The sequence below is a fragment of the Dendroctonus ponderosae genome, unplaced genomic scaffold (assembly GCF_020466585.1).
Source record: "Dendroctonus ponderosae isolate FM_Combo_2020 unplaced genomic scaffold, Dpon_F_20191213v2 Dpon_F_20191213_1, whole genome shotgun sequence".
NCBI lineage: Eukaryota > Metazoa > Arthropoda > Insecta > Coleoptera > Curculionidae > Dendroctonus > Dendroctonus ponderosae.
The window spans coordinates 33,045,697-33,056,685 of record NW_026017110.1 but is presented as its reverse complement, the minus strand read 5'-3'; the positions used below and the strand labels follow the sequence as shown (position 1 = coordinate 33,056,685).

General features: G+C 36.6%; 1 protein-coding gene and 1 long non-coding RNA gene across 2 annotated transcripts in view; both read right to left on the bottom strand.

Annotated features, from left to right (window-relative positions):
- LOC109534165 (cytochrome P450 6A1) overlaps positions 1-4,699 on the bottom strand; it is a 12,352-nt gene extending 7,653 nt beyond the window's left edge. The window contains exon 1 of the mRNA XM_048661378.1: positions 4,606-4,699. The gene's annotated coding sequence lies outside the window, so the exon portion shown is untranslated. The remainder of the gene's footprint in view (positions 1-4,605) is intronic.
- Positions 4,700-8,814: 4,115 nt separating this feature from the next.
- On the bottom strand, positions 8,815-10,102 carry LOC125502466. The gene is made up of 2 exons (XR_007280220.1): positions 9,875-10,102; positions 8,815-9,415 (listed from the first exon to the last, which is right to left on the bottom strand). It is a non-coding gene; the product is annotated as an uncharacterized LOC125502466 (long non-coding RNA).
- Between the last annotated feature and the right edge of the window lie 887 nt (positions 10,103-10,989).

Genomic DNA, 10,989 nt, shown 5'->3' with positions numbered 1-10,989 from the left:
CTGAACTTTTGTTACTGGACCTGTCTACCTTTTTATACAATTAAAATGACTGGTCAGCAATATTAAAGTCGTGTGCAAAAGTACTGTTGAAATGTACTATTCTTGTTACATTGTATTTAAAATGGGACAGCTCTTTGTTGGTTAGAAATACTGGCTGACGAAGGTCCTGGCTGGTCAATGGGTCAGGATCATGGGATCACGGCTGGATGACCATTAGCTGAGCTTGCAGATGCAATGGCGCTTTGTTGAATACATTGTTGTAGGCACTGAGTCACATAGTAGCATATTTAAAGGTGGCCTTTTTTATTATTCCGGTGACGTTTGGAAATTGCTCTTTTATGCACTCCCAGAGCTGGTGGTCTGTCGCTCTGGGTTGCATGGGGCTCCAGCTAAGCTGTTTACCCACTAAAACCTTTCCCTTTCCTCACCGCCGAGGTGGTGTTTGGCCTTGCACCGCGGTCATTTCTGTCCTGTTATGTCCATGGTTATCTATGATAAAATCTAAAGTAGACCAGAGAAACATACACCCAAATTAAATTTACAACAAAATTATTAATTAACATTACCTTTATTAATTTAAACAATGAGATTAAGTCAAAGTCACATAACTGACAATTTGCACAGACGAATTATCAGAGCGAATTTTCATATACGGTATTATCCCACTATTGTTACACAATTTATTAACATACCCTTTTTTAGCTTCATTTAAGTTCTTTTGATAACGATAGCAGAAAATAGCTATCGAAACGTTAAGGTAATTTTTCAAATTAATTTCTTTACTAATTGGAATTTTCTCTTACAGCTTGAGCCTAAGTGTGTCGCAGGATACCCTTTAGGTGCTAGTTCTTGATTACTTTTTAATAAATAATTCGTTCTTATTGCGAAATAGGAGCACTATTTATCAATCGGTAATAAATGACGTGAGAAAGATCTGTCTTTTTTAAAGACAAACATTTTTCAGGCGAAATACCCAACAAGAAGTTTGTAAAAAAATGAATCCGTCTCAACAATATGGACCTTATCTTTAAAATTTATAGTTAATGTGTGGATAGAGATTATTGTAGATTATCCCATTGGACTATTTTTTGAGGCATTGAATGATTCCAATTATTTTCAATTGTGTGCCTTTAGAAATTATAAATCAGATGTGGTTTATGCCACTATTAATGACGGCGCACAGCTCCATTTTATCAATTTCATTCCCTCCAAAATTTGTTTTCATAAGGAACTTTAAAAATGCTTGTGTATTCGACACCAATGCACATGAGGGCTGATCTGAAGAAATAGCACATCATTGCACCGAACTGAGACACAATCCTGCAATGTTGTTTCAACTGTAAGACAGGGTGATTTAAAATTGGCGTCATTCCTCCGGAGGTGTTGTCTGGGGATGTTTTGAAAGTACAGAAAAAATAGTAAAAAAAAAAAATTGTAATGAAAAACTCAGATATTTGCAAAAAACTAGATCAGAAATATCCCAACAATGTTTTTCACGGTAATCTACCTAATTAACATTACGCAAATACCAATTGCTTCGTAATTATTAAACACTCCGGAAAACATGGATAAACACAAAGCATAATGAGGTTAGGATAACGATATCCCTTTGCATTCAGTGCTGCCACAGAACATGCCCCGAGTGCTGCTATATTTTAGGGGCAAATGAGTGTTATACCAAAAACCGTCATAGCTGTCATTCAAAACCACCTCGTTATGTAACTTTGATCAATATTCTGCTTCCCTTCTTCTTCATCATCCCTCTCTCATCCACTCCTGGATGTCAAGTCCGCAATCTACATACATCAACCGAGTTTGACGATCTTGGGCTTTGTGGTAGCAGTCTGGGCCCACGGTTGACCTAACATCGTCCATTGCCATCTTCTCTGTGGCCGGCTTCTGCTCCTTTTAGTTCCTCTTGGCCGCCAGTGGGTAACTTTGGTTGTCCATGTCACTGCCCTGTCTTGCGACATGTCCGACCCAGCTCCATTTACGTTGTGCCACTCGTTCTGTCACGTCTGTTATCTTAGTTCTTTCTCGAATCTCCTCGTTTTTAATCTGTTTCTTAACGAAATTCCGAGCATTGTGCGTTCCATGGCTCTTTGTGTTGTTCTTAATCTTTTTACATTCTTTTTTGTTAGACTCAAAGTTTCTAGGCCATATGTAGCCACCGGCAAGATGCGTGAGTCGTAAACTTTTTTCTTTAGGTTTATGTTCGTTAGGCTTTAGGTATACTGCTTTTCCCAAAGATGTTTCGCAGTTTAGGCCAAAAGCTGCCCATGTGAGTCCTATACGTCTAGTAAATTCTGCTGTTTGATTTGGTTTTCCTAGCATGATCGTATGGCCAAGGTATGTATATTGGCTTACTACATAGGGTTGGACTATACTCATTATTATTTATTAATATTATTGATCAAATAAAATACAATTAAGTTGGTGAATGACAAGAAGGGTTCGAAGTTCTGTCCGTTTAACTCCAAATTTGTTTGTGGCCCAATGACTTTTCGTGAACTTTTGGCTGCAGTTTGAGCTCAAATCTTCAGCAGCTTCCCGTATTCGGTTAATTCACTGCTGCTCAATTAATACCGGTGTTCGGAAGATAAGAAATTTAATGTGTTCTAGTGTCCTGTGTACAGTGTTACATACATGGTAGGAATGTAGGTTATTCCTCGGTGGAGTTATCGCAACAATTAAGTATTCGGTGTAACGCGAGCACCTTTAGAGTGTCCACCATCTGCGTCAATTCCTGGAGCCACTCGTCTAGTCTCTTGAGCCTCTAAGCTTCTGCTATGTGACTGTGGCATTTTTCCATTACTAATCGCGTATTCGAAAATTTAAAGTTTGCTTTCATTTTGTCATTTTGACAAATGCTTGTGATTATTGACAAAGGCTATCAATGTGTAACTATCTGTTAATGACAAAAAACATCATCGCCGCCATGACTTTTCATGAAAAAATTGTAGAAGAGTGCTTACTAAATATCTAAAATATTCGTAATTTGAAGTAAACATCGTAATTTTTAATTTCTAATGTTTAAGTTTTCCAATGGGTTATGATTCAAAATAATACTTAATACTACGGGATATAGTATATAAAATGTATTTAGAATTTAGAGTAAAATTCAAAAATGTTATAGTATATAGGGTGTTCCATTTAAAATAAGCAAGTTAATACCTACTTCCGATATAACGAAGTGTGGCCATTTTGAATATATTTTAGACTGTTTTTCCCCAATGACCTTGGCACTGTTCAATTTTCAAATTTCTCCTAATTACAGTTTGTCAGATATCAATCGCGACGGCTCCAGGTGGGACACCCTGTATTAAAACGTTGAAAATAATTTAACGTGCGTTGTTACATGCAAGACAGTTTTAAAAGCAAATTTTCTCGAAACCGGCATATTTTAGCGAGATATGACAAGTAAACCTTTTTTGTACGCAGTGTGCAGCGTACTTTTATTTTGTTAAACCATACACAGCAGAAAGCTAAAACAAAAAAGTTTATGTTATTATGTAGATGACATGGATGAGTTCTACCCCTCAGCAGTAACGGATAAATGTCAACTTTTGCACAATAATACAAATGATCATAAGTAATAAGTGTGCCAAATTTTAAAGCAATAATTTATACTACTTCTTCTTCAGCCTTCTTTCATCCGTTTTTGGACATAGGGCTTTAGGTGCCTCTTCTACTTCTGTGCGTCTTGTGCTATCCGGAACCAGCTTAGACCTACTTCTTCCTCTATATAATCTATCCACCGCCTCTGTGGCCTACCTCTACTTCTCATTGTTTCTCTGGGCCGCCAAAAGACAACCCTGATGGTCCATTTCTCAGTGCTCTCGGATGCAACATGTCCTCCACTTAACTTGACCACTCGTGATATTTCGTGTGAAACTCTGGTCCTTCTTCTAATTTCTTGATTTATCTCTAATTTTTGACCATTTAACCAACAAAAGTTATTCCAAAAAAATTATTTAAAAAAACTAATTTTAACGCCCCGTAGATCAGTTATTATTGAGTTTTAGAAAAATCGTTATAAGAACTTGTTCCACTCATTTTTGCTCTAGAACTACGTCGAGACGTATTGGTCGCATCATTACCGGATACCCTCAGATTCACAAATGATTATAGATTTCTGCGTAGCTTTTTTTAAAGATAATTTGGAATCAATTCAAACGCATTTGCTCCTTAAATATTACAGTCCAGCTCTGGCTCGAAATTATACAGCAATTTAAACGTAATTGTTGCCATACTGAAAATAAATTTATTACGCTATGGACACTTGGAAGTAGATAGTTCAGAAATGTTTAAGATAAAATAAGATCGGATAACTTAAGGGACCAAACAACATAAAATTATTATACAGCATGTTTGTTGAAGATTATAAATTAATACCTCATTTAGAAACGAGAACAAATTGTACTTTTCGTATCATCATTCCATTAAGTGTGTCAAATGGAAACACATTGTATTTTCTTACATGCACAGTACGTATATACATGCAATAAATTTGGCCTATAATTGCATATAAGTACTGATCATACGCAATATCAAAGCCTTGTACAATAAGTGGATAAATTTAAATTGATTCACACGCTTAAATACCTTTGGCTGTTGAATTAGTTTTCTGATATGCTGCGTCACGAAGGAGAATAGAACGATGCTGCTATTTAATAATAGCGGTCGCGAATAACAAACTGATACTTAAATGAGATTTCCTGGTGTTTACTGCGCACTGTTATTTGGCAATATAAAATATACAATTTTTGAATATTTATTAGCCATTAGCTTTACTTGTATTTACAATTCCCCGTCAACTATATTTAGTGGTGCAGTCAATGTTTGATTACACATTTCAGCTGAGCCGCATTGAGTCAGCCTAAACATCATAGCAAAGAAAAGTTTTTCGAGTAGGGATCAAGTAATTACTGCTTTAGACGATCAGCTTGGACAGCGTTAGAAATCTGAATGCGTAGTTTTTTGATAATATGACGGGGTTTATTTTATTTATTCCAGCTGGTGACGTTATGTGCAATGTACGAAACATGTGTCGAGCAGAGTCTTAGATATGAAAGTTTCATTTTCCCGTCAAAATTGTTTTCAGGAGGCGTGGCACCTGTAAAAGTCATTGTATGCAATAGCCTATATTCATTTATTAAAACAAGTAGGCAACCATTATATACGGGTGTCAATTTGATAACTTCCCACCCTCAATATATTTCTTGCAGTTAAGAATATGAAAAATCGGAAAAACTTAAAAAATTATTGCATTCGGTCTCTTTATTGTCAAAATGAGTAGAAGATGATTCAAATCGTTGAATAAGAAGAAGAAAATCGAGTTTAAATAATTAATTTCTTATTTATTGGTTATTTTACTTCAGGAAAAATATTTTTTCTTTGTGGAAGACAAATTTCTATAACAAAACCCATGTGATCTACTTACGCTCTATCTTATAATGTTGTCAATTTTCCTTTGAGCAATAATGAAGTCTCAAATAAAGTTTTTGAACTCCTCTAGCATTTCAGAAAACTTTACCGGAAATTCACTAGCATTCTGCTGCAATTCGCCTTTTAAGATCATCAGTATCAACAGGTTGTGTTTTATAAACAACGAATTTGATGTCCCCAAAGAAAGAAGTCTAAAGGTTTTAGCGCAGGTGATATTGGTGACCATTCAATTGGTCTCCTTCTACCGATCTATCCGATAATTTCTCGTTTATCCACTGTTGAACCGTAAGAAAATAATGAGGTGGGAATTCTGTTTTATTGTTGTTTCTTAACAGTTGCAAGGATTTCGTCAGATTTCGCATAATAATAATGGATTATTTTCTTTTGGAAAATAGTTATCTTGTCTGGAGACGATTAGAGTTAAACAGCAAAACTTATAACTATTTGAACAGCTAATTCAGTGTGTTACAAAACAGTTCCCTATTAAGTCAGAAATGCCCCTGCGAATGTCCGAACAAATCCCATTTGTTTCGGATAGTTCGCGCCTCGTAATGGTTCCTCGGAATTCGAACAAGGGACTTCACTTCTAGTGGATGAGCTCCAGTGCGTTGCACTGAAATTGGATCATCCGCTCATTTTCGTTCGTACGACTTTGACGAACGCAGTTTGGACGAAAACTGCTTGCCTTGTTCAAAAGAACCTTAAGTTTCCGTTAATTTTAAGTGAAAATTTTAAAGTTGATTTTTTTTTGATAGAATGGAAAGTTTAATGTCAGTTATTGAATCAAAGTTACCTCCATAAGGTGCCATCAAGAATTGGACAGGAGGACGTTTATCGACTTGAAGAACACTTTATTAAGCTTGGCCTAGACTTGGGTTTAAGAATCCGAATTCTACGCTGTTACGTATTGTCAATCCCCCGGTACGGCTGTGAAAGCTGGATCCCCAAACCTTCGCTAGAAAACGTATTGGACATTTCCAAATGTATCTTTATAGGAGCCGAATAACCGAAAAACCGAATCTCTCAATAGAATGCAGAAAAATAAGGAGCTGATGCTAACAATCAAACAGCGGAAACTAAGGTATATTGGACATATAATGAGAGGTGATGGATATGAAATACTCCGCTTGATCATCGAGGCAAAGATTTACGAGAAAAGGTCAATAGATAGATGGCAGAATTCCTGCCTCAAAGATCTACGCCAATGGCTCAGTAAAATATCATCGGCAATCTTCAGAACAGCTGTATCACGAGGAATTATTGCCAGTTGGATCGCCAATTTTCGGTAGGAGACCGCGCAATAGCACAAGAAATAACAGCTAGTCAACTGCAACTATTGAAAAATGTTAAATGTTAAATTTAACATTCAAAAGAAAATTGAATTACATTTTAGCTATTTTTGATACATTTATAAATTATGAAACTTTAACTTTAACTTTTTAAAAATATCGAAATTATAAATCAGCATTGCCATCATGCGTTAAACAAGTTCAATATTGTATGCATTCTATGAATAATATAATGTTATCACTTCCTCTGATAGCAATAACCGATTTGCTAAGTTTTCTTCTACAGACTCATTTTTGGTCTGCCCAGGACCTTTAGGTGAATGTTTCTTGATAATGCTTTAATCATGTTCATCAGCTGATCAATTTTTTTTATCTTAGAGAAATGACAGTGGCTTTTCCCAAAACCTAAAATAGGAAAGTTTGAGGCGACTTGCCCATAATATAGCTATTGAAAATGTCAATAATCTTGAATTGATTCAAGTTTAATCTTTGTGATCCATGGATATTTGCACTTCGTGGCCTCTGTCGCAATTAGCAATAAATAAAGTGACCAGTGCTTATTTGCTTATTTTTGGGCAACAAAGATCAAATATAAAAATTACCGTTCGAAAGTAAAGAAGAGAATTAATATTGTGCTTCGAAAACTGATGTGACCCTAAGTGAAATGGTAAATGGTGAAAACCTAAAATTAATACGATTTCAAATTTTAACATCCACAACAAAGTTACTGAGCGTTTTGCGCAATCATCCTGTTGGCTTACAAATGACTGTACATTAAAGATCCTCTTTGATTGTAGTAACTGCGAAAATTAATGAACAGGTACACTGCTTCATGCATAGTTAGATACCGAACATAGCATGCATTAATGGGGTTAATTACAATTAATAGCAGCAAAGTCTCCTATTGGTTCGTCGTGCCTTAATGATTGTTAAGCAGGCGCTACACGATGCGCCGAAAATACGCTCCAACGTTGGACCGAAAATTTGAGTCAAAAAGTTAGACAGTTCATGCGGCAAATGTATCTGCTACACGGTGTGTCGAATGCTTGGAGCAAATATATTTTTGAATTGTGGTTCAAACGTTTGTCTACATTCGTCAAGATGAAAGATACTGCTGACGCTGTAGTTATAGCCGCAGCGGTACGAGTTTTTAGTTGCGTGAATGGTTTTCTCAACGTCATTTTGAAACTTATTTTTTAACACTTTGTATTAATAGTTATCAAAATGTTGTCGAAATTTCATTAAAGTAAAGCCTTTTCGAAAAGAACGTAGCCAATATCGACGACAAACTAACTAACCAATAATTTTCAAATATTTATCCCACCTACCTTCCGATTTCAATAATCTAAAAGAAAAGGCAAAAAATCTGGAATCGATCACATTTTAAGTGCTGTTTGATTTATGTGACACTTGTTCACAGCTTTGGTTTCTAATTTAACGTTTTCGAAGCAAAATCATGTTAAGTGTTTGAGACTCAATTTCCTTAAAACATAATATTAAGGGCTCCGAGGACAGATGTGGTTCGATATCGGATTACCGTTTAACCACATTTCGCTTTATTTTATCGTTTTTGGATAAGGTGGCCCACGCTTCAAACTAGAGATGAGCTGAAGCGTGATTTCAAAATCACTGTTATAACTGTGAATGTGATTTTTTTGCCTTGTGAGTGTGATTTGACTTGTGGTTGCTGTTTTCGTGATACATGAGCGTTATAAGGTGATGGCCATTGGGCCTCACTTACAGAATTGAATTTACAATTTTTAAACATATCTAATAATTTTTTGTAAATAAATAACCTTATTTAGATAACAAATAATACTTTAAACTTAAAGTACAAATTATTTAACGGACACTGAAAAATAACAATAAAATCCAGGCTCAAGGAAACCCGTGAATGCAAGCTTTCATTATCGATTTAACGAACAAAATTATTTTATTTGGGTTCGTTCTTTCGCCGGGCCACATGTGCAACATATGATGACTACACGCAACTCCCAATAGTACCGTTTAAAGCTTCCGCTGCAAGCTGCGTAGCAGTGAAAATATAAGTCGCTCTTTAACATCACATTTGTGTCAATCACGTTTTAGATTATATTTTTATTTATTGTCATTGGTATTTATTAATCGCTGTGGAAAAATCACAGGTAGTGATTTGTTGCTCAATTCTACTTCAAACCAAACATTAGTATAAGCCGTATGGTCTTGCGTCTTGTTGTTGGATACATAGTGTTGGTCTTGGTCTTGCAATGCCAATACCAGTCTCGTTAATCACTAATAATGTTTTTGAAACAAATTTTATAAAATGTTTAACGGGATGAATCACCAATAATTATAATTAAAAAAATATACCCCTTCGTAGAATGAAATTAACAATACTTTCAATTCAATTTTTAGCTACGCGGTTAAATCCACTAAAAACTTTATAAAAAGCAAACTATTTCGAATGAATCGTGACGCTGTGCGTGATCAAATCAACGAAAGTTTTTCTTCGACCGTTGCAGCGATTCCTTTGACTCGATCAAAAATATCGACAAAAGCCGGAACATGCTCCAACGCAAACGTTGGACGCTCGACATTCCTAGCTCTAAGTTGGAAAGTCGACCACACGATGCAATGAACCGTCAAGCCTCCAACGTTGGACGGTGTTCGTAGCATCGTGTCGCGCCGGATTTAGTCTGCTAAATGGAGAAAGTAGGTTAGTACAATTTGACGTTGCATTTTAGGAAGCACAGGTCTTTTTGGGACGTAGAGAGCTTAAAAAGTACAACTCCTCTACACACACACATAAAAACCTACTGGTCTGCTTTTTCCTTAAGTGATACAGGCAAACAATAGCAACAAAATTTGCGATAACAAAATTAAAATCTGAAATCATTCAGTATTTTACCATATTAAGAAACGGAATTTAGATTTATATTTTATATCTATTTATAGAGGCTATTCAAGTTCATGTTATTTAGTACAATAGGTGAGGTACAGTGCTGCATAGTATTCCAAATAATAATTGTGAAACATTCATTTTTATCATAAATGAAATACTGCAGTTTACGCTATTTTTACGTAAACAACCGTAATTTTGTCAACCGGCATACATACAAGGATGAAATGTATCTTATAATTTGTGGCATTTTTCTTACCTTATTCCGTCAATAACTATTTAGGTTATGTACCTAAGACTTGTTGGGTTCTTGGTAAGGCCAACTTGCCTTAGGACACCTTCAGACTAAAAATCTCCCCACTATGGTAAACACAACTTTATTTCTTAGCACACTAACATGACTGCATGTGATTAACTAACGTGACTCAATGAAGAACCGGTAACAACGAACTTACTAGTCGAACCACCAGAAACCTGTGGTCCCCGGAAGAAGGGTAGCGACTTCCGATTTCGTCCTTTCTTGTCTTTAATTCAACGTCAAAATACGGTGTTGCCAACGTGGGCACCACAGACTTTATGTGTTTTTTGTTTGCCCGGCGGCTGGAGACATAAAAATCTTCGCGAAGACGCCCAGTGTTCCGAACCCTGGGTAGTGTTGGATTCTTACCAACTAAAAAACCCCCTTTTTTGTATTACGAGTTTTCGGGAGTTATCCTTTAAAACTTGTAGTCCTCTCTAAGAATTTGTCAGCTCCGGCATCCGTATGCCATAGCATCGCATTCTCTCCATGCTAGCTGCTTGCTAGCATGGGCATCTTATTAATTTACACCTTACTTCTGCATGCATGCATGCTAATTACTACTAACGCTACATAACCACACTTACAGCTTACGCCGTTTGCTACCTGTTGCCGTAGTGGGCTAGTTGGTGTCTGGGCCTTTTTTTCCTGGGTGCCAGATCTTCAGGCGTGTAATTTACCAGATTTCGTAGCTTTTCGTTGGAGTGCCTTCTACCTTTCTCGCAGTCTTCTGCCGCTTTCCTTGTGAGAAACTCTCTTAGTGGCTCCCACTCCAGGCCCCTGTAGATTTGGGAGTTTCTAACAAACCAGGCCGCATCTATCGCCATCCGCAGAAGTTTGTTTTCTGTGGCCTGAAGTCTATTCAAGTGACACTCGGCCGCATATCCCCACAAAGTGGAGGCATACGCCAGTGTCTGCCTGATTATTGTCTTGATGAGGAGTAGCTTGTTCCTGAAACTCATCTGGCTTCTTCGATTGAGGAGTGGGTACAACTTCGCTGTTGTTGCCTTAACTTTGTCGATGCAGACTTTATGACATTTTAGTCTTTCGTGGGGCGCAGGGCATACATTAAACTG